The sequence below is a fragment of the Apodemus sylvaticus genome, chromosome 8 (assembly GCF_947179515.1).
Source record: "Apodemus sylvaticus chromosome 8, mApoSyl1.1, whole genome shotgun sequence".
In the NCBI taxonomy this organism is placed as follows: Eukaryota; Metazoa; Chordata; class Mammalia; order Rodentia; family Muridae; genus Apodemus; species Apodemus sylvaticus.
The window spans coordinates 70434883-70459397 of record NC_067479.1 but is presented as its reverse complement, the minus strand read 5'-3'; the positions used below and the strand labels follow the sequence as shown (position 1 = coordinate 70459397).

Genomic DNA, 24515 nt, shown 5'->3' with positions numbered 1-24515 from the left:
GACCCTGTGTGATTATTCTGGGTTGCCCTTTTGTTTGCTTCAAACAACCTTCCCTTGTTGCTGCCGCTAATCTATGTAGGTTTTTATATGGATATTTTGAAGAAGAGTAGAAATACCTGATTCTACCCCAACCATTTTGGCTGAGTCAACACAGGATGAGAAAACTCATTTTTTCCTATTCTGCTACTAAAAATGTCCCTCTGGTTTTCTAGTCTCTTCTCATGTTAATGTCTGTGATTGACAGCAGGCTGAACTCGCCTGCTGGGTTGGAGAGTCCTCAGGCTGCAGCCTCTCTGTTCCCTGCTTGGCCTGTGAGCAGCAGCTGTTACATACGTGTGGGCAGACCACATGCCAGGACATTCCTGAAGAGAAGTGGGCAGCTGTGGCTGGACTCCCTCAACTTAGCTGCTCCCCTTGGATGCAAATCAGGTGGTGGTCGGGGATGCAAGGCTAAATTACCCACAGTGCTCTGCCTTCTGCTATTGTAGAACCCAGAAATCCTTCCAAAGGCTTGTGCTGCTGCCCACGTGGAATGTCTCTGAGGTAGAGGAGAAACCCAGCTCTGCCTCCAGCCCCAGTGCTGGGGGAAACCAAGCTGCCTCTGCCCACAGCATGGCCGACGATCTCCTCCCTGCCCGTGATGCTGGTGGTTCTCCACGTCTCCTCCAGGATGCCTCCCTCTTCTTCACTGTTTCCTGGCTACTTATCCTGTCTCTAAACTTTCTGTTGTCTGCATGGATCAGAGAGCACAGGCTAACTATTAAAACCCTTTAGTGTATGCACTGCTTTAAATCCTCTGTGCTGATGAGTTTTATGTCAATATGACATCAAAGGAACCACAATTGCAAAAATGCCTCCATCAGGTTCTCCAGAGGCAAACCTGTGAGGTATTTTTTAAAATTAGCGTTTGATGAAGGAGGGCCCATCCCACAGAGGGTGGTCCTGGGTTCTATGAGAAAGCAGGCTGAGCAGGCCGTGGGAGCAAGCTGTGAGCAGCACTTCTCCACGGCCACTGCTTTGGCTCTTACCTCTAGGTTCCTGCCTTGGCATCCTTCGCCGGACGATGTCGTGGGCTATCTAAGCCAAACAAACCCTTTCTTCCCTGAAGAGCTCATGCTGGTTTATCACTGCAACAGAAACCTAACTATGACGGTATCTCACACCACTGACCCTGGAAGGAACGGTACTTTCAGGATAGTGCTTTTGGTGTTATGCTTGCAACAATATCATTGAAATCTTTTATCATTTTTTTTCAATAATTTAGGAGTTATAATAAAAATGTGCTCACCAACTCAACCTCAGAATACACACACACAGACACATACACAGACACACACAGACACACAGACACACACAGACATATATACACACACAGATACACAGACACACAGACACACACACACAGATACACAGACACAGACACACACACACACACACACACACACACACACACACTGGCCTAGAGCTTACCAGGTCAGCTGCTGGCCAGTGAAGCCCAGAGATCCGTGCATCTGCCTCCCCAACACCGGGATTTCTCGCTGCATGCCCAGCATTCTCACATGGGTCTAGGGACTGAGCCTGTGCCCTCGTACTTTGAGGTAAGCACTTCTCTGAATGAGCTTTTTCTCTAGGCTTTATCTCTTAAAGACAGGCCTTACTGCTGTGTACAGGCTGGTTTTGAACTCCTGGGCTGCTGTGATCCTTACCCTTAAGCCTCCCTGGGAACTGGAGCCACAGGTGTGGCTTCACGCCTGTCTGCACTGAGAGCTGATTTTATTTTTCAAGTAATAAAAATCTGTTTGTTTAGAAATGAAAATCTTTATTGCTTTGAATTGGAGAAGGTGATGCCAATACTATACCATGTTTCTTGAGATACTGAAAAACTGCACAAATACCCTCTCTCTGCAAATCAGCCCAGAGTCACTGTTTCCATAGGGATCTATATTAAGATAGAAAAAAAAAAACCCAGCTGGGTAAGACAGTCCAATGGACAAGAGGATGTGGCAGCCCCTAGGACCCATATGTGGTTCCACAGCCTCCTGTCTGCAGGGTCCTCCTCCTCCCTCCCTCCCTGGTTTCTTCTGCCAGTTACTAAATGGCTTTGAGAATCTATTCGTGAGTGACTTCTGTCAAAGACCAAGAAGTCTATTAGCAGAGTCACGGAGCCAACCCCACTAACCAGCACGTAGTAAACAGTGATCTGTCAGTATGAGTGGATTTCCAGTCAATACTTTTAAGTGAAATGGAATGCCTCGTGCCCCATTTCCTGAGCTGCAGTACAATTTTTAAAAAACAAGCTACAGTTACCCAGTTACCATGGGGAAGGATTTTCTTCCTCTGTTTCCTACAGGACCATTTTGTGAACGACTTCACACTACGGGGACAGTGAACTTACTGCCTTCATTTCATGCTTATCCCAGCAGGGGCCAGACTGCGGAGCCAGGAGATTTTGTGCTAAGTTAGCCCGTGTTTACTCTGAACACACTGATACGATGAAAAGACGTGCTCCCTGCTCCACTGCACGGATGCCCCGACTTACACGGATTACAAATCTCCATAGTTTTGAATTCTAGGGGAGAGCCCGTGTATAACTCACTTCCAGGCCATTTACCGTGTTACCAAGTTACAGGATTGCTACCACTGAACATGGGCATTCTTAACACGCGGGCACCAACATATATGTACAGACCAATAAACCGTGTCATGGCTGAAGCTTTTACAAAATCAAAACAAAACAGAAACAAAAACAGTTTCTCAAAAGAAAGAGGTGAGTCCGCCGTGATTCTAACTAATCCTACCATGGCTTGAGACCATGAACAAACCTGCAGTCACTGCCTGGGGATGACTTGACCGGAGCATCCCAGCTTCCCTCCCCCCAGGACAACATCTCAGGTCTTGACCCAGCCTTAGCCATTTATCAAGGAAAACAAGTGCTTGCCTAGATCTTCAGGAACATGGAAAGAAGGTCAGTTATTCCTCAAGTTTCTAGAGACTCAGCTTCCCAGACTTGAGGCATCTCAGGAATTGGGAGCCATGGAGCTCGGGTCTGTCCAGGGCGCTGCCAGGTCCCTATTGTGCCCCAAGGACGTCCAGAACTCCTTTTCGCGTCTTTGCGGCTCCGGGACCCTGCACTCCTCCTGGAACCCGGAACCGGTCTCTGCCTGCTCACTTCTGCGCATCCCTTAGGAGGTTCCTCCTTAGGTAAGCAAGCTTCATCTGCCTCCCGCACCCACTCACGCATCACACATTGGCACTCTCCTTAGAGCCGGCACCCTCTCCCGGCACTTGCATCCCACTTGGTACCACAATTTAGGTATAGGGGACAGCAACATTGGGTGTGAAGAGCGCATGCGCTGCTGTCGCCTAGTAGCTGCCCGGCTTCTGGCTTTTGTATGGCTTCTGACTGAATTATTGCAGTATGGCCAAAGCAACACGACGCACAATAGCACAACAGAATCAGATCCCTGTCCATGCCACACTCAACTCAATGTCCACAGCCTTCCCGTTCCTTCTGACTCATCAGAGTTTAGCAGGAAGATAGGTCAGGAAAGATTATATAATAAAAGCAATAGTTGGATGAATTTTGATGGAAAATTTGAAAATGGTAACAAATTAACTTTTATGGGTGATGGATTTATTTTGGGAATAAAGCAAGATTCAGGTCTCTGGCCATTTTGCAGTCTCGACGGAGAAACTTGCGTTGCCTTATTTAAGTTTGGATCTTCTTGGGTTGGCAATGTGCTCCCCTCTCTGGAAGAATTTACTTCTGTTCAGACCTGAATTTAACTCATTCCAAAGAGAAAGAAAACATTGAAGCTGTAAAGACTTGTGAAGCTTGTCTCCTCTGGAACTCGGAGCTACAGATGTGCACTGTGTCCTGGTTGTGTGACTTGGGGGTTTTTGTTTTTAATTTAAGACCGTTTCAAGTTCAAGACAATTTAAGACAATTCAAGACAGTCTGGCTTCGACTGACCTGATCTTTCTGCCCTCACCCACTGAGTGCTGTGATCACAGGCCTGCAGCACCACCACGCTGATACATTATTATAAAAGGTTTTAAGGACTTTAGCATCTGTCTTAGCCAGTGTGCTATGGCTGTGAAGAGACACTATGACCACAGCAACTTTTATAAAGAAAACATTTAATTGGGACAGGTTTACAGTTCAGAGGTTCAGTCCATTTTCATTACGGAGAGAAGCGAGGTGGCCACAGACAGGCATGATGTTGGAGAAGGAGCTGAGAGTCCTACATCCAGATCTGCAGGCAGTGGGAAGGGGGACTCTGGGCTTGGCTTGGGCATTTGAAACCTCAAAGTCCACCCCAGTGTCTCATTTACTCCCATATGGCCACACCTGCTAATTCTTTCAAACAGTGCCATTCCTAATGACCAAGTATTCAAATCTATGACTCTATGGGGTCCATTCTTATTCAAATCACCACAGTGTCTGTGGTAGTTTGAATGGGGTATGGTCCACTGTCCAGTGCTTCCCTCTGGGGCATCAGACATCTTTGTTCACCAGACGGAGGAGGACTGAAGCAGAGTTGGGGACAAATAGGTTCCACAGGACTTCGGTCTAGTTGGGAATGCCAGGAGTGTCACAGCTCTTACGAAAACAAACAATGGGTAGATGGTCTGCACCAGGCAGGAACTGGGGTCACAGATCTCTCCATAGCAACAGCCACAGCAGCACAAGTGGGTAAGCTGCCACCCTGATGGTAGCCTCTGCTGGCAGGGAGAGCCTGGCCAGCCAGGTAGGTCCAAGATCCAGTGATAAATGCTTTGGGAGAGAGAGCTCTTCCTGGAGTGTTACAGATCAGCAAAGACAACCACCCTCAGACAGTCCTCTGCGTGCTTTATCCCATGTGGACAGATACTATATGAACCTTGGGGAGTGGGATGGGATTAACTGAGTTTGAAATGTTAGTGATGCTCTATTTGCATGGGGAGAGGACTCCAGGTGCTACATTATGTGACTGACTGACTGACTGTGGTCCTCTCAGTTGGGTGTTGCGGTTATGTGTTCCAGGGCAAGTATAGACACAGGTAGGGAGCAGCTCTACTCCTGCTAGTCTCAGATCTCTGAGATTCCCAGGATTCGAGCTCACTCAGCCTTACTGGCTCTTATGCCTGCCTAGCATGGCCTGCTCACCCACAGAATAGGCTTGACCTCCATAGACTTATGTTTTGAATGCTTGGCTATAGGGATTGGCACTATTAGGAGGGGTGGCCTTGTTAGAGGAAGTGTGTCACTGTGGAGGCAGAGCTTTGAGTCTTACACGTGTGACACATTCAATCTCCTCTTGGCTGCCTTTGGATCAAGATGTAGCGCGCTTGGCTCCCCCAGCACCCTGCCTGCCTGCATGCTGCCATGCTTCCCACCACGATGATAATGGACCAAACCTCTTACAATGTAAGGTAGTCCCAGTTAGATGCTCACCTTTGTAAGATTTGCATTGTTCATGATGTCCCTTCACAGCAATGAAACCCTAACTAAGGCTGTCTTTCTGTATTTTTTATTTTCCTAACAGTATAGGGATAGTGCTTATGGTTTTTGTTTGTTTGTTTGTTTATCATAGAAGCAACAGATGACTTGTCTCCAGACAAGCTCTATTATCCCCTATATTGTAATTATTATATAGTAGTATGATGATTTAACTTTTCATTAGAACTATAGATACAAAAATATATAGCTCGAACAAACACTGGCACACCTGGTGTATAAAATTATTGAATAGTCAAAGGTGGAAGCAATCCAAGTACCTCTGGGTGGATGATGGATTCATATGTGCAGTTCATGTCTACAATGGAATACTGTTTGACCTTTAAAAGGAAAGAATGGAAATGTACAATGTATGTAAACTTTGAAGAGATGCTGATTGAAGCAAGACAGGTGGGCTGGAGAGATGGCTCAGTGGTTAAGGGCACTGACTGTTCTTCCAGAGGTCCCGAGTTCAATTCCCAGCAACCACATGGTGGCTCACAACCATCTGTCATGAGATCTTGTGCCTTCTTCTGGAGTGTTTGAAGACAGCTACAGTGTACTCATATATATTAAATAAGTAATATTTAAAGAAGCAATACAGGTACAACAGTAATAAATATTAGAAACCAATGTTTTTGAGCTGCTGAGAGTTGAAAACAAGCATGCTGTTTCATGCCTACAATCCCAGCACTTGAGAAGCACAGAGAAAAGGTTACTGAGGTTGGAGGCCATCTTGGGCTATAGTGTATGTGTGGGGGTGGGGTGAGGATGGGCGTGGGGTGGGGGAGCAGGCCATAGGACAGACACTCTTTGTAATTTTAGCACTTGAGAAGTGGAAACAGGAGGATCAGGGCTACAGGAGACTCTGTCAAAAAACAAACAACCAAACAACCAAACAACAACAACAATAACAACAAAACAGAAAAAAAAACCAGAAAAATAAATTGTAAAGACAGAGAGTAAAATGGTGCTTGCCAGGACTGGGGAGCAGAGACAGGGGAGTTAGTGATGGATGTAGAACTTCTGTCTGGGAACAAGAGATCCACACTTGCAGTGTGGATGTGCTTAAAGCCACAGGAACTGTGTGCTTAAAATGAGGAAGACAATATATGTGTATATATATATATATATATATATACACATACATACACAATTGTGTATATATATATACACATACACACAATTGTGTGTATATATATACACAAAAACACATTTTATATATATATATATATATAGTGTATGTGCATGTGTATACATATACATATTACCATGAACATTTTACATGATATTATGCAAAGACTAGAAAGACTTGCACCCTGTCATAGCACACATTTTCTAGGTGACAACCAGTACAATAACTATATGGTTTAATAGTTGGTTGTAAAAGTTTGCTTCTTGTTTGATTTTAACAAAGGCTGTATTTAGGGTAATTTGAGAGGAGATATATACATATACACACATAAGACAAACTGACTAGACAGGGATTCTCACATCTCTGTGTTCTAGCAGCATTTTCAGCGTGAAGATAAACAGTGAGCCTGGCCCTGTAGCAGGTGCCTTGAACCTGGGTGTTGAGAGAAAATTCACCCCATCAGCCACTAGAGTGAAAATGTGTTTGTGTGGCGTCCCCTGGTGGTCGCGGTGGGAATTGCTTCTTTGAGCGAATCTGTGCTTTGTGTGTGGGATGAAAGTTCAACCCATATTTGTTGACTGTGTCTGTCCTTCCTCAGTGTGACAGCTCAGGGTAACTCATCAGTCTTGTGTCTGATCTTGTTAGGACCAAATTTAACAGATCCTTAAACACCAAAGTTTATGACATATAAAACTCTCCCGTTTGAGTTTTTAAACAGCAGTGTAGACAGCACTGTTCATTAGCTGCTTATACTAATTGGCAGGGCACAGTATCTCATTACTTGGGAATATATAAATGTCTTTCAGAGCACATTTGTAACCAGCCTAATTATTTATCAAACATCTGTTCATCTAGACTTTGCGCTGGGGTTGGGGAAGCCCCACTTGCTGTCCTCAAAGCACCCGTGGTGCTGAGTTGTACCAATCCACAGAAGGATTAACACTCTGCTCATTATGAATTCACAGACACTCTTCATCTTAATAAGACCAGTGTATTCAACGTGGACCTGGTAGTGCGTACCTGTAATCTGCACATTTGGAAGGTTGAGGCAGGATTGCTCTGAGTTCAAGGCCATTGGGAGCTACATAAGTACAGGCAGCTTGAGCAGTGAGACTCTGCCAAAGACAAAATGAAACAAGCAAACCCTGAAGTTCTGCTCCTACCCTCCACAAAGCTATGTAACCAGCCTCCCTTCAGAGAGAAAGGCTCTGTTACTGTGTATCTGGTGAGTGCTTTCCTCCCAGCACTGGCTAGAGACATTTACATACGCGAACTCATTCAACCCTCAGTAAAGTCACTCAGGTTACAGGATCCCTGGCTTTCCTTTAAGGAGCTAGAGGCTCAAAAAGTCTACTGCAATTGGCCCAAGGCCAAGAGGCTGGTAAGGGCGCAGCCAGGGCATTGACAGGAATTGCTGTCCCAAGCCTGCTTGGCACCGCCAGATGTGTGCAGCCTGAGGACATTATCTGAGAAACAGGCCTTCAGGCAGTTCCTTCACTGTGCAAACCTCACAGAATGGACTGTCTCACACCCAGGCTCTATGGGATTGCTAGTTTTTCCTGGGCCATCGTAGAATGGCAGTGCATGTTTGTGTTTGTGAACACATCTAGTCATAGGAAAGGTATCATAGCAATTCTTAGCTGTAGGGATTTTTAGCCCCGTGATTATCTTATGGAGCTATGATGTAATGTGGAACAACACTGCCTGCTTACAAACAGAGGGGACACAGATCTGGCCATGTAGCCCTGGACTTAGGAGACTTAGCTGGGAGGATTCCAACTTGAAGGACTGCCTTCCTCAGCGGTAAACATAAGTGAAGAAGTTTTACCAGTCTCTTCTCCTTCAGCTCTGCAATCTTCTCTGGGGTAGGAACCCCATTAATATCCATCCATCTCAGATGTATTTACAAAGGCTTTTGTTTTAATTTATTACTTTAATTTCTATAACTTTATTTATTGTGTGTGTGTGTGTGTGTGCATGTGTGTATAAATATGTGTGTATATTGTGGGGTGTATGTGTGTGTATATTGTGGGGTGCATGTGTAACATAACACGTGGAGATCATAGGACAAACTTGGGAGAATCAGTTCTCTTCTTCTACCATGTGGCTTTTGAGGCTCCGAGACATCTCTCTTTTAAGAGTCAGCATTCCCTCTTATCACCCAAAGGCAGAGGTCACCTCTCAGAGCAGCCAGAGCAGCCAGTGGACTACTGATGGAAGCCAGACAGGGTCTGGAGGGAGCTGCAGGACCACAGTCCCCGGAGGACCTCGGCCTGTCCCAGCAGGGATGCACCATGTTAGCAGGCCATCCCCTTAAGGTGCAGGGGAGGAGAGGGCTGTGTCTCTGAGCCACCTGCTTGGGAGACCTGAGGCTCTGTAAGTGGAGCTTACTCAACCCAGAGCACCAAAGCAGGCTGTCAGCAGTGGGTGAACCCTGGGTACTGATTTTGTGCCTGTAGCAACCTTTACCCCTCTCAGAAGCACAGAGTAGGAGGTAGTTGGCACCTACCAAGCCTGCGCTTGGCTAGGAGGCATTGTTGCTTGCATTGTGCATTGTTGGAGATTGGTTCTAAGGCTTTGATTCAAGCGGGAATAGCGTCCAGACACTAAAGGTCCTTGTCCCCAATTGGTTTGTGATTGATCAATAAAGATGCCAACGACTGGGCATGGGGCAGGACCCTTAGAGTTGCACAGCGAGGTTGTAGAGAGGAACATGAAGAGAGGAACGTGACAGAATTGCCAAGACTCGGGGTAGAAGGATGGGACGCAGGAGCAGCAGGAGATAAAGCCAATCAGCCAAGTGAGATTTTGGGTAAGTGGACACTGGAAACTTCCGGATTGGGCCTTGGGTATAGGGAAGGTTTAGGAGTGCCCAGCCTTTGAGATAGCCCAGGCATTTAAAAAATAAGTGTGTGTGTGTGTGTGTGGTGTCTTTCATTCAAGGATCCAAAGATAGCTCCCAGGTGGCTGTGCACATGCGATTCCCCGGAAGTCCCATGCGATCCGACGGGAGCCAAAGTGTGAAGCAAAACTTACCGCTACAGTTCATCACCACACTGTGTTTAGGAATTGCTTTCTCTGATACCTTTGACTCGTTAGCTTCTAGTCTTCTGTTTCTACAGTTTCAGAATCCCTCCCTATGTTTTCTAGTTCTTTCTCCATGGACATTGACGTTGATGGGTTCTCAAATCTCTTATGTTAAATTGAAGAGTGTTCCAATAGCGCCCTCTCATGCACTCCAGGAGTCCTTCCTGCAGAGGTCACCTCTGTTCAGGGTGCCGAACACCGACATGCCAGAGAGAGATTGTACTCTAATACCTAAGGAACAAAAACAAGCAAACAGCCTGCCTATGTTCAGTACAGATGCAGTTTTGATTTTGAGTTTGAGATCTGCAGTGGGTTGAATTCGCAGATCCAGAAACCATGACGATAGGGGTGAGTCCTGTGTTCTTGCTTCCTCCTTCTCTGTTCCTGTACTTGTGGCTGAAAAACAGCCCCTCCCCCTCCCCCAGGATTCTTCTTCCCCTACTCCACCCCGGACACTGAGGATGGGTGACCACATAGAGTTCAGGACAACTTTCTGTACACCAAATCTTGTCAATATTTCCTCCCAGGGACTGTCAGGTAAGCCATAGAAATATTCTTCAGGAAAATATTAAGTAGATGTCTGAGTTTAAGTCACAGGTCTTTTCTTATTAGCTCTCTGCCATTGGGCAAGTGACATCACCTCATGGACCCCAGTTTCTTACACTATGAATGGGGGTGAATATGGCCTCATAGGACTCAGTATGTCTTACAGTGCCAGGTCCATAGAGGCTGCTGGAAAATGGACCTCATTGTTATCGCTTATAAAATTGCTTGTTTGTATGCATGTGTGTTGGGTAATGTATGTACTTATTAATGCAGTGTGTGTGTGTGTGTGTGTGTGTGTGTGTTCACATATGTGCTTGTGAGTGTGGAGGCCACAGGTTGATACCAGACATCTTTTCTCAGTTACTTACCGCCCTTGTTACAGTAGTTCTTTGAAAGAGCGTCTCTTGCAGAACATGAAGTTTATTGGCACAGCTAGATCACCTGCCCAAGTAGCTTCGGGGTTCCACCTGTCTTTGCCTGTCCCGTAGCACTGGGGTGCAGCTATGTGCGATGTGGCTGGCTCTTTTCATGGTTTCTGGGGATCTGAACTTAGATGCCCATGCTTGCAAGACAGGCAGGCTTTTTACCGACCAAGCCATCTCCACAGTCCTGTATCTTTTAAAAAGTTATTTTAATGAAGCAAGTTGAAGTTTAAGCAGATTCAAGAGAGGGTGGAGAGAGAAGGAAGGAGCGAGGAAGAAAGGACAAGAGACAGAGAGAGACCATAGACCAGACTCAGGAAGGGGCATTGTACACACCCCTGTCCCCAGAGATTGGAGCGGGCTTCTCAACAGAGAGAGTTGCCTAGTTTTCTGTCTTGCCTTCTGGGATGGGACCCTGATAAATATTCCACTACCAAGCAACCTGCAAACCCTTTCCTGAGGACCTGTATAGTAGTCTGACATTACCGTGACATTTATAAGGTAGCTTACAAAGGTTTAGGTTCTTCTGAGGTAGAGGGGGACCCCCATATTTAAGAACCAATCTCATTTCCCCGCTGTGTCACTGGATCACCAGCAGATCCCTCAAATGTTGAAGGGATCCACTGCAAATCAAGCTGCCTGTTTACTCTGCAGGAGAAGAAACAGATTAAAAGGAGAACCAGCTCCCCAGTCTCCTGCCCACTCTCTGGTTTGCCTGTGGGAACACCCATTCTGCTATTTGCTAATAGAACACGAGCTACTGGACGTCACCTGCCACCTTGCTGGGCAGTCACACTTGATAAACCCAGACCGGGAACTCCAAGTCCCCTCCAAGAGAACTACCTGCCACTCCTCACCCACCCCTACCCCCTACCCCCACCCCCACTCTCTACACCCACCCCACCCCACCCTAACCCCCACCCCACCCCCACCTCCACTCCCACCCCCAGCAGACAGAGTTCCAAGGTATATCCCTGGTCATCCTGGAACTCACTCTAACTCTGTAGAATAGACTGGCCTCAAACTTAGAGTTCACCTGCACAAGAGGACACATTTCCATTTTGATTCATCAAAGGGTCGTTTTGTTTATCTCTTTGGGGACAACCTGGTTATAAGTAGCTAGCTACTGTAAAGATTATAGAGGGGGGTGGCTTTTCCTTAATAGACAACACTGACATCATTTTCTATAGGATCCTTTTATGACGTCCCCATTGCATGTTTGTCTTAAATCAAAATGGAAGACCTCAAGCGTGTGGGTTTCAGCTTACAAAAGCCTTCTGTTTACAAAGGCCAATTGTTTGCCAAGGAAAAGCAAGCAGGCAAGAGCTTTGTCAGAGGCAGGACTCACATCCTTCTTCCTCTAAGAGTGAGGCAAGGTAAACCCTTACAGTAGTGTCTGGGAGCACAGGCCAAGGGAGCACGAGATGTTATCTAGCATAGTTATTGTTCTGTGGGTGTGTCTAAGTGCTGGTTCAGAAAGCATAGTGTATTCACTGAATTATAATTCAATAAGAGTTAACATCAATTGTTCCTAGCAATTCATCAAATGCCTGGTGACCACAAAGGCCCAGAGCGGCATCATGTCTTCCATTATGCTATAAGGCCCTGGCCCCTGCCGTTTTGGAATTTGCAGATGATGGAGCCAAGCCCACAGAGGTAAACAAACACAAGCAAACATGCACCACGTTTCACTGAAACCAGAGGTATTATTGATCATAAGACACTTTGAAGAGGGCACGCATGGGCGATATCAAGGACCCCAGAGTGTCAGACCCTTGGGAGAATGTCACAGTCCCCCTACCCTCACCCCAGGGTGAGGCTCAGAGGGAAATGTAAAAACTTTTCTCTGGTTCACGTGTAGATTTGTTATACACAGAACATGTCCACAGCAACACCTCTCCCCAGCTTTATGAATATTTATGTCTTAAAGCCTGCTCCCCTACAGAGACTGCGCCTACTGAGATTAGACGAATTTGTCCCCTGATCCAGCGGTTTACTATAAACCTGCCTCCCTTTTCATCTGTATACCATCAATTCCACCTCCTGTTCAACTGTATGCAACAATCCCGCCTCTCCGCCGGACTCTGTAATAAACACACGGAGTGTCTGGTGTGCTGTGGTTTCTCCAGCAGATGGCCCAGTTCACCAGCCCAAGTTTCCTGTCTGTGCGTCAGTTTGTCTTTTCTTCATTCGCTTGCCACTGGGTTAGGTTGTAACCCTGTGGCAAGCGAATGAAGAAAAGCAATTCAGAGACCTAGCTCCCGGTTTTAGAGAGGCGTGGGAAAAGGCGCTGTGTCTTAGTCTCTGTGTGTGTCGGAGGAGTAGACCAGTTGATGGAATGCTCGCCCGACACCCACTAAACCCTGAGTTCCATCCTCACCCCTAACAGCAGCTGTGGGCAGTCACACCTGCGATCCTGGCTCTCAGGAGGTGGAGGCGGTGGATCTCTGAGTTCGATGCCCATCAGAACAAGTTCCAAGATGGTCAGGACTACACAGAGAAATCCTGTCTAAGGGAAAAGAAAGAAAAGGTACTGGAGCCAGAGCGCAGAGTGGGTGGAAACAGTGTGGAGGCAGAAACGGAGCTGGCAGAGCTGGCATTTGCGTGGGTTGACTCCCAGGAGGAAGTGGAAGAAGGCAAGCGCCGCCTGGTGGCCAAGGCAGAACCGCGGGATGAAAGCCGGCTTGGGCTACAGATGAGTTAGTTCAAGGCCAGCCTCAGTAGCCTGATGAGCCCTTCTCAAGAAATTTAGAAAAAGAGAGCTGGGGATACAGCTCAGTGTTAGAGAACATGTGTGAGGCCCGAGTCCAAAACTTAGTGCAAAAACAAAACAAACAACCAAAACCAAAAACCAAAAAAGAGTACAACCCCCCCCCCCACACACACACACACAAATCCTAGTACTTAACAGCGAAGGCAAAGGGCTAAGGTGAAAACATTTATTTTGTAATAATTCCTCTGGATTCTCAAGGCACGTCTAGCATGTCATCTGGAAAAGGCAGGACGAAGCTCACTTCAAAACTCAGCACAGAGTCATCAGAATAGTGTGGTACTGACTTAAAAACGGGCATGCAGACCAATGGGTCACAATAGCGGCCAGAAAGGAACCTTTGTACACGCGGTCACATGACACACAGTGGATGCTAAAAGTGTCACACTGAGGAAAGGGCAGAGTTTGAATAAATAACATTATTTCTAGTGTTAGAAATTCAGATGCAGAAAAAAAAATGGTTCAGAGGCCTGAATCACTAAGAGTTTTGTTTTGTTTTGAGACAAGTCCTTATTATGTAGCCTTGGTTGGCCCAAAACTCACTGTCTAGACCAGGCTGACCTCAAACTCAGAGTTCTGCCTGCCTCCGCATTACCATGCCCAGCTACAATACAATTAAAAAAAATAGTGGAAAAAAATGACAACATTGGCTTTGGCGAGGATTTCTCCAGTGTGATACTAAACATGTAGGAAAGAAGGGAACAAAACCACAGAGGGAACATCACAAAACTTAAAACTGTGGTGCTCCAGTGGAGACTGTCCAGGGGCAGACCATGAAAGAAGAGAGTTGAGGGTCAGTGTGTATGGTTAGGGATAGGAATCTAAAACTGTAAAATACCACAATACACAGCTATCCTATGACATGGACAAAGGGGCTGGGGGATGATTCACTGGACAAACCACTGGCCTGTGACCCCAAGAACTGGGGTCCCACCTCTAATCCCAGGGCTGAGAGGCAGAGGCAGGAGGCCCCCAGGGAAAGCTGGAGAGCTAGACCAGATGAGTCGGCAAGCTTTGGGGTCAGTGAAAAAATCTCGTGTCAGTAAATCAAGTATAGAAAAACCAAGGAAGACACCTAATAGCAATGCATGGCCTCCACGTGCCCACACGTGTGTCCCCATATGTGATCCTACATGTGAACACACATACATTCACATACATCAAAAGTGGGCAAAAGATTTGAGAAGACATTTCTCCAGAGCTGGTCCCTATACAGTCAACAAGTACAGAGAAATACTCGTTACACTCATCATCAGGGAAAGGCAAATGAAACCCACAGTGAGATGTCACTTGTGCCTCAGAAGGATAGCGAGTGACAAAAACAAAAGAAACAGCAGTGAAACCAGGCAAAAGAACAGTTACTTGATATGACAGAAAGTTGGGATTTATGCCTAGCATGGTGACACAGACCTGTGTTTGAGAGGTGGAGGTAGGCAAGTCAGGAGTTCAAGGCCAGCCTCAGCTACATGAAACCCTACTAATGAAACAGAATCCTAAGACAAATAGGAAGCCTTGTGTACTATTTATTAGAATATCAAGGATAAAGTGGTATAAAGCATTCAGTTCCTCAAAGATGTAAATATAGAAAAATATGTTATATGCATAATCATTCAATACGTATGTATATAAGCACATGAATAAGAAAGAACAGAGCCTCAAAATGGTATTTGTTCACCCATGTTCATAACTTATTCAAATCAGCTAACATGTAAGCAAGACAAATGTCCATTGACAGAATGCACAAGCGAAAGGTCTGTAGCCACACTCACCCAGTCTCAGGAAGGCGGGGATTTCAGGACACTGTTAGCATTTCTACTGCTATGATGAAACACCATGGCCAAAGCAACTTGGGGAGGAAGGATCTTATTTGGCTTATACTTTCATATCACTGTTCATCACTGAAGGAAGTGAGGGACAGGACCTCACACAGGGCAGGAACCTGGAGGCAGGAGCTGAGGCAGAGGCCATGGAGGGATGCTGCTTACTGGCTTTCTCTCCCTGGCTTGCTCAGCCTGCTTCCTTATAGAACCCAGGACCACAGGCCCAGGGATGGCACCGCCCACAATGGGCTGGGCCCTCCTCCATCAATCACTAATTAAGAAAAATACCTTACAACTGGATCTTATAGAGGCATTTTTCTCATTTGAGGTTCCCTCCTTTCAGCTGACTCTAGCTCATGTCAAGTTGACACTAAACCAGGAGGACACACTGTAATGCACATTATATTGGGAAACTATCTTTGTATGTTTTGTAAGATCTTGAAAGCAGACTCAGGAGACCATTTCTTGTATCTTTCAAAACTCCTTGTCCTGGGTCAGACTGACCCTCTAACTACAGGGATAAAGGAAACAAGGATAAAGGAGACTATCAGGCAGTAAAGGGTATCGAAGGATGATACGGTTGACTTGTAACAGGCCAAAGTGTCATGCACAAGTACCTCTGAGTACTCAGCTGTGGGTCTGTGCTGGGCCCACCAGCTTCCCAACATCCAAGGCGTAGGAACTTCATGGAAGAGGTCATGGGAAGAACTTAAGAGCTGGTATATAGGCCAGAGAACTATGAAGCATTGACTTCTAGATATGACATAGCTGTTGTGCTCACCAACCCACAGAGCGTGTAGTTTCCTGACCTATACAAGATCAAGCTGGTCAAAATTCCACTGTGGATGGAGGAGGGTCCTCGGAGGTCCTATGCTTATGGGAGGACCCTTGGCAGCTGAGTGCTGCTGAGGAAGGGGGAGCCACTCTCTTTAGGGGACGTGACCACTGGTAGATTATTCATGCCCCAGTGGACGGCCACACACCCATGTACATATGGTAGCACTAATTTAATGTGGGGTTATTAATAACAATAGAAATAAAATAAAAAGAGGACATGAATTTGGGGGTGAGGCAGGGTAGGGGACACACTAGGGGAGAGCTGGAGGGAGAGAGTAGTGGATGGATGTGAGCCACATACATTGTATAAATGTACGGAACTTTCATAGAGAGAGAATATTATTTTTAAAATGTCATTTAGGACAGTGAGAAGGTAACCAGTCTCCAGCAGAGGCTATTGCTCTTTGTGTAATAATACTGAGCAGGTAATGGGAAGCTGGAGGCTTCTTTGTGGAGAGGATGGAGAGGGCTCTACCAGGGAGCCTCTCACTTGGGAACTCCATCTGCCTAACTCTGAGGCCCCTGCTGGATTCTGCAGGATGGTTGTCAGTGCCTGATTTGATGCTATTGTCTATGTGCTTCGATCCGCTTGTTTACACTGAAGCCTTCCCTAAGGGGACACTGTGCCTGGCCTGGGAAGTCCAGCCAGTGCCTCACTGGGGCTTCTGCAGTCTATTCCTGCTGGGTGTCCGTGAGCCCTCCATTTGACGATGGCATTTTTGTTTGTTCTATCAAGTGGGCTGCTCCAGTCCCTGCTGCAAGTCGTGTGCCCCATTTAATGATTTGGTTTGCTACCGGCTGGATCTGTCTGCTACGCACTCTTTAGCTTTTACTTTTTCTTGCTATGTGTCTAGTAAACTCACTCACTTAATGCTGAAAATACAGCTACCTAGATCATTCTATAAACCTTATAGACCATGCATATTGCAACACAGGTGAACCTTGAAGGCATCGTTAAGTGAAATGAGCCAGTCACAAGGCAAGAAAATGGTGAGAGGAAGGGTGAGCCGTGCTTAGAGAGCTTCTGTCTGGGAAGACGTTCTCCAGCTGAATGGTGGCAAGTACACAGCCAATGAATGTATTCAAAGCCATTGCATGGTACACACAATAGCTAAGATGAACCCTAATCTCCACTCTGACTCTAATTAACACACACACACACTATAATGCAACATGACCGTGGGCCCAGCGGTGAAAGGCTCACCCAAGAAGCAATGAAAAAAAGTACTTGCTGCCAAACCTGATGACCTGAATTCAATCTCTGAGACCCACATGGGGGAAGGAAAGAACTGACTCATGCAAAGTGTCCTCTGACTTCCACACGTATGCTGCAGCAGTGCCTCCCTCCATGAATGAATGAGTGGATGAATGAATGAATGGATGGATGAATAGATGGATGGATGGATGAATGAATTTTAGCAAGTGAAAGCCCTGAGAGTTGGTAGAGGTTTCCTCTTTCAAATGAGATTGGAGCACAGACTGGGACTAGAATGTAATAGGTTTGTGAGGAAAAAAATTATCATCTACACAGCAGAAATTTCTGGAAAGATTCTCACTTTCATGAATATCCAGTCCCCAGGTGCCAGAATTTTCCCAGATGAGCTGAGAACAGCTTCTCTCTCTTCCTTTCTTAGATCAAGAAGCAATGAAAGCAGGCTCTTGCTGCAGCCTGTACTTGTGCACTGGGCCCTGGCCTTTAGGAGCCTGAGCCTGTTACCTTTGAGCCAAGCAGAGGCGGCCATAACACAGTCCCAGAAGGAGTGAGCAGCCTTTCTGATGTTCCTGGATAGAAGTGGGTACATCGAGGAGGCCAGGTAAGGAACTCAGATGTTTCAGTTGGGGACAGAGGCTGAGGGACCACCAGGCTGTGAGTGGACAGGGCTCAGGAGGAGGATCTGACGGTGATGTTGACGGGGGTAGGGGTGGGGGTGGGGGTGGGGTGGGGGTAGTGGTGGGGTGGAGGCAGTGTGCCCAGAACTCGTGCTTTTCCATGGGCATTTGCCACATGTCCATGGAGCCTGGGGCTGTGGTGCAGGCGTAAGCTGCTGCTTTCCCACCTCTTTTGTAAATAATGGCGATTAAGGACAGTTCAAGGTTTAGTGGTCCACTTCATATGGTCAGAACCATTTTAGATTTCATTTGGAATATTTTGGCCGGAGAATGCAGAGCACGTCCCCCTCTCCCCAAAATCCTGAGAAATAGGGAAAAAGAGCATCCGAAGGTCAAACTGTCAGCAGTGAGCTGCTCTAGGGGAGACAGGTCACGTTCAAGAGAAAATGTAATTTCTGTCAGTGCTTTGCCCAGGTCTGATCTCAACCATCCCTTCCTTCTGAGCCTGTTAGAGGTGGCTGTAAAGGCCTGTGACCAGCACGGGCCATGTGTTCCTGTACACACAGATCTTTGCAGGTCATAGCAGAGCCTCCACCATCATCAAGGAAGACCAGGAACTTTCCAGACAAGGTCAGTTTAAAGTTGGACAAATGAAAGAACTGAGGAGAGTCAGGACAATCTCAGCGAACGCCTTTGACACCAAGCGAGGATGCGATGGGCCTCCACTGTGAAACACTGACCCTGGTCTCTAAGTAGGTCTGCTGAATGGGGGTTCAACTCCCAGGGAGGAGGGGAGCCAGAGAGAGGCCTGGCCAGAGCCAAGTTCTGAGGGTATGTGATGCTCTTTGGATAGGCTGCCTCACTTCACCAGCATGCATGACTCGCTTTAGTGGATTTTGCTTTTCCATACTTAACATCCTTTCCTACTGTCTTGGGAACATTCATACCACTGTGAAAACTTTCCTAGGCACCTGGAACAGAGGAAACCGCTGGCTACTTTGTTCTGTAGGTGGAGGTGCAGACACAGAGATGAGAAAGGGGTAATATGCTCTGTGGATCCAGAATTTCACCCATGTGGGTCCAAGTCAGTGTTCGGTGGCCGGGACGCCCTCTGTCGGAGTTCCCTTTCTGTTCCCTGAATTGAGTGAGTTATAAAGAAAGAATATTTAAAGCTGAATATGAGGATGCACAGCTGTATTCTGCACTCAGGAGGCTGAGACAGGGGAGTTGCTGTGAGTATCAGGCCAACTTGAGCTGCACAAGAAGCCCCCAGCTCAAACACACTAAGGTAAGAAGCAGTCTCCATGTGTGGTAGGATACGCCTTTAATGCCAGCCCACGGGAGGCAGAGGCAAGTGGATCTCTGTGAGTTCAAGATAGAGGCCTTCATACTGAGGACCCCACCTTAAAAACAAATAAATAAAAATGAAGGAAGCAAGGAAGAGGGGGGAGAGAGAGAGAGAGAGAGAGAGAGAGAGAGAGAGAGAGAGAGAGAGAGAGAGAGAGAGAGAGGTCTGCGTCTGCATCTGCTCTGTGTTCTGAAGGCTGGAAGTTCAAGATTAGGTGCCGGTATCTACCATCTTATGATGAGGGCTTCATGCTTCTCATAGATGGTGGGAAGGAGTGAGTGGTGACAAGAGCAGGGAGGTGAACTCTTATGGCCACTAACCTGCCCCCAGGAGGAAAGCATTGATTTATTCGTGATGGCAGATTCCTTGTGGTCTCTTAAATGCCTCACCACCTCTCAGCACCGCTACGCTGGGACCAGGCCTTAGCACAAGTTTTGGTGGGGACAAACCATATCCAAACTTGTACCTTGCAAGCTCAGAATGACACAAGAGGTAACACACAGGACAGGCAGATGGAAACTTAGAGATCTCAGCTTTAAAAAGCTAGAATAAGGCAACTTTATAATAATTTGATTTGAGTATTTTTGTGTGACTGTAGTAGCACAGTAGTGTAGTGTGTATGTGTGCAGGCCAATGATTGAAGCTCTTACTAACCCTGGAGCTTCCTGATTGGCCTTTACTAACCCTGAAGCGTACTGATTGGCTCTTACTAACCCTGAAGCGTACCGATTGGCTCTTACTAACCCTGAAGCATACTGATTGGCTAGGCTAGCTAATCAACATTGCTCTAGGAATACTATCCCCTGATGGACTTGCCCAGCCTGTGGCATCTTTAATGTGGGTGCTAAGGATCCAAACTCAGGTCTCCACGCTTTTACAGGAAACACTTTACCAAATGAGTCTTTTCTCAGTTTTGATTTTATTTATTTATTTATTTATTTATTTATTTATTTATTTATTTATTTATAGACAGCGTTCCATCACATGACTCAGGTTGGATACAAACTTGCGATCCTCTTATCTTGGCCTCTCTGAATGCTGGGATTGCAAGTGTGTGCCACCATGCCAACTGGAAAGGTAACTTTTGATACCTCTCTTTAAAAAAAGATATTGGCCTTTTGTAATGACAGACCAAACGCCCCCTCCCCCCAGGCTTGAAGGTGGTGCCACCCAGAACAGGGTAGAGGGTATTGAGCCTTGCAGGTTGAATCCATCTCCCAGATGGAGGGGGCAGGGAGGGTGTGGGGACCGGTGGCTGGTGGGGCAAGGAGGAACAGAAAGAGGGAGCAGGAGATAGAGTGTTACTCAGTCCGGGTACTCTCTTGAACTAAGAGTGGACAGGGAGGGGCCTCATCTGACGCCAAGGGGTTATTGTATCCTGTATAAGGGGGACAGGGGCACCTCCTTTCATGTTGGAACGTGGAGCTTACATTCTCTAATGCTTGACTAAGTGGGGGTGGAGCTAGAAGATGTGTCTTCTCCTGGTCACGGCCCAGGGTTCCTGCGATTTTCCTACTCTGCAGGTCACCCTCATCACGGTGGGCTGGTCTCTGGCTGCCCCATCCAGCTTGTCCCCTCAGCTCATGCTGACACCCCTGGCTTGTCAGTGCTGGCCCAGGACCCTCGGGCCTGAACGCCCGTGATCCCCCTGCCTCCAGCTCTTCCTCCCCCAGAGTCTGCAATACGATCATTCCTTCCCTGTCCAGAGACTCGTTTGCTTCCTCATTAGATGTGGGAGATGAGGCTCTCAAGCCTCCGACAAACCAGTCCTGACCTCGTTTTTGGCAGGAACTCAAAGAGAAGTCAGAAGCTTGCTGAATCACCCACACATCCCGGCACATGGCCCAGCATCCCGGCAATGCCTGTAATTAGAGCCTCTTTTTCACACCTTGAATCTTGAGGGCCCCATGTCTGAGATGAGGGGTGTCCCAGTGCCTGCTGCAAGTTTACAAGCAGTGCGTAGTCTCCTTTCCTTTGGAACTCGGGGGTGCTGCCTGCTTCTGGCTTCTGCGGAGGAGGAAGTAATGCGTGTGGATTAGTAAAAGATCATTTTCCTGCTGTTTGTCTTGGCCTCCGTACCTCAGAACTCAAACGTTTGTACTCTTGACCCTGCGGTGGTGGCTGGTTTTGAGTCCACTTCCTGCCTGATTGCTAAAATACTCCCTCTTTGAGGAGTTTTAGTTGAAGCCACTGGACTGCTAACACTTAATCAATTAATAATTAATATTATAACTAATTTTTGCAGGGTTGGCAATGAAACTCAGTGCCTCACACATGCTAAGCAAGCACTGCACCATCAAATCATTTTCTTAATTTTTTACTTTGTGTGTGTGTGTGTGTGTGTGTATGTGTGTGTGACGGGGTCTCAAGTAACCCAGATTGACCTCAAACTTCTTGTGTGGCCAGGATGGCTTTGAACCTCTGGCCCTCCTTTTCCCTCCCATGGTGCTGAGATTACAGGTATGTAGCACCCTGCCTGACGCCCTGATGCTGTAATGAACTCAAGGAATGCATATGTCTAAGGTTGAATGCTAGCTGTTGAAATACTAGAGACATTTAAAATAATTTGCCAGTTACGAAAAGCTTTCTAGGGCACACAGTCCAGTTGAGTCATTAAAAAACCACACACACACACACACATACACACATACACACATACACACACACACACACACACACACCACACACACACACACGCGAGACTTAGGTCTTTCAAATTCCAGCTTGGTGGCTTGATCCGAGTCTTCTTTGGACAAGCCCTCCGGCTCTCCTCTGCTTGGCTGTAACTCAGCCACGCCCACTGTATTGGCATCCTAGAGATGCCAACATTGGCAAAGAGAAGGGACAATTAAGTTCATGGAGGCCCGTGTGGTGTGTCAGCAACTCTCTCAACCACTTTCTTATCTTGGTATCATTTAAATTCAGTTTGGACGCTTAGAGGGCTGTGTAGATGTGGGTGTCTAGTATTAGAAGATGCTCTGTATCATTATTAGTTGTGCTTCCCCAGGGGAAGCGAGCTGCACTGAGCTCAGTTTCCTTACCTGCAAACTGTGCCTAACACTCCAGACGCAGATGGCTGTCACAGGACTTAGCTATGAAGGAGAGGATTGAGGCAAAAGAGTAGCTTACAAATATTAGACGCGCTTACGGATGCTCGTGATGAATTCTTCAAATTGTTGTGTGATAGAGATCTGGTCAGGGTTTCTCAGACGGCTATCTTTCCCATCAGGGCTGTCTGTCCAAGTTAACGACACCCTACTGGAATATTTCTGTATCCTTTTATCCAATCCAGGATTTAAATATACCCTGTGATTAGGTTGTAATGCCAATTAAAGAAAAGAGGGGTAGTCAGAGTCCAAAGCCACACTGTGGCAACCCTGGGGTTGGCATTCTAAATTCTGGGAAGGAGACTGACTGGAAAGAGAGGCTCATAGCTTTTCACAGTTCTTGTTTTCTGTTTTAAGACAGAAGTTGCTTTGGGGAGTTTTATCTTAAGAATCTGAACAGTCGTGGAAGCAAGCAAGCAATGCGACAACTGCTCGATGGCCTCGCTCTGCTGCGAAGAGCTTGTACCACGTGACGTCAGTTCAGGAAACCCTGAATGGCCTCGGCACACCTGGGCACACCTGGGCACACCTGGGCACACCTGAGACACGCCGCTGCTTGGTGAAGGTTCCTGACCTCTAAAGAGGAGGCATTTAAAGGAAGAGGAGGGACCAAAGAAAGGGTCACCTAGGCAACAGAGATCTGGGCACCTGGTAGGAAGGAAGCCTTACCTTATCTACTCCGTGACTGCTGGGGGAGAACAGCCAACCACGACCCTGCCCTAGAGCCTCACTCATGACAGCTGAATCCTCCCTCTAACCACTCTCATTTCCACTGTCTCCAAGGGGGGTCCCAAGTGGGCGCTGTGCACATGGCCTTCATTCTGGTGCCCGAGCCCCACTCTGTGAACCCTGTCAAATGAGTTAGGCTGAAGTCGGTGTGAGGAAACGTAACATTTAATATTATGGGTCTGGGCCACACCAGCAAACTACCAGGCATTGTACTCAAAGCTGCCGATGCCTTTCAGTCACCTGACCCCGGTGGCCATTGAATAAGTGACCTTGGTCTAAAACAATTGCTCCAATGTTCTGTTCTGATGCTCTGGGTGGTTCATTGCTTGTGTCAGAGCCGATGTCACCATTACTGTTATTTTCAGATTGTTTTTAGTTCTAGATAGGGTATCATTATTTACCCCAGCATGGCTCAAAAATTACTAATTTTTGTTCTTTGTGTGTAAGTGTTTTGTGTGCATGCACATGTATGTACACCATGTGCATTCCTGGTGATAGGAAACTAGAAGAGGGGATCAGATTCTCTGGAACTGTTACAGATAGTTGTGAGTCACCATGTGGGTGTGAGGAACCAAACCCAGGTTGTAACCACTGAGCCATCTCTCTGGCTTCCTAGGCTGGCTTTGAACTTGCAATCCACCAGCCTCCAGCTGTTGATATTGCAGCTGCAGCACTGCCACATCTGGCTCTGTCCTCATTTTGATCAAGGAGCCAACAGGTATGGGGAGGTATTGTTCAGCGTTTCCAGTTCTCTGGGAAAGGCTATAAGAGGGCTTCTGCTTACAGCTTCTGGCTGCATTGTCAGGCTGGAAGGGGCAGGGACCTCCATCCCATCTGTGTTCCAATCCCCTGTGAGAATCCCTCTGTGGACATAAGCAATTTTGATGCTCCACACCTTGCCTTGGAGGTGGGAGCAGGGAAGACTGAGAAAGCTGGGTGCCCAGATCCTGTGCTAGAAGGATCTGCAAAGAAGGATTCTCTGCTGCTTGGGAGGGAAAAGCTACAAGTCCCTTGGTTGGTCTCAGTCCTTAAAAGCTCAGTAAAGATGCAGGTGGGGCCAAGAGCACAGAGCACAGCCAGGTAGGGGGACTGGGCGTACACAGCAAGGTCAGGGCCCTGGTTCTGCTAAACTCCCATTCACACCCATTGGATTTAGCTCCAGACCTCTCATAGTTTAAAGTTTTATTTTCTCTTTTCATTGACAGAATGACTACACATGTTTATCAGTCATGTATTGTTTCTTTACATGTAAATACAGTGCAAAGATCAAATGTAGACCACTCAAAGCCTGGAGGTGGTGGATCACACCTTTGATGCCAGCACTCAGGAGGTAGAGGCAGGCAGATCTCTAAGGTTAAGGCCAGCCTAGGCTACAGAAAGAGTTGCAGGACAGCCAGGGCTACAC

At 47.0% G+C, this 24515-nt stretch overlaps 1 long non-coding RNA gene across 1 annotated transcript in view; it reads left to right on the top strand.

The window, feature by feature from the left end:
- Positions 1-18668, top strand: part of LOC127691478 (uncharacterized) — a 45319-nt gene extending 26651 nt beyond the window's left edge. The window contains exons 2-3 of the long non-coding RNA XR_007979280.1: positions 17731-17910; positions 18503-18668. This is a non-coding gene — a long non-coding RNA (uncharacterized LOC127691478). The remainder of the gene's footprint in view (positions 1-17730; positions 17911-18502) is intronic.
- The last annotated feature ends 5847 nt before the right edge of the window (positions 18669-24515 follow it).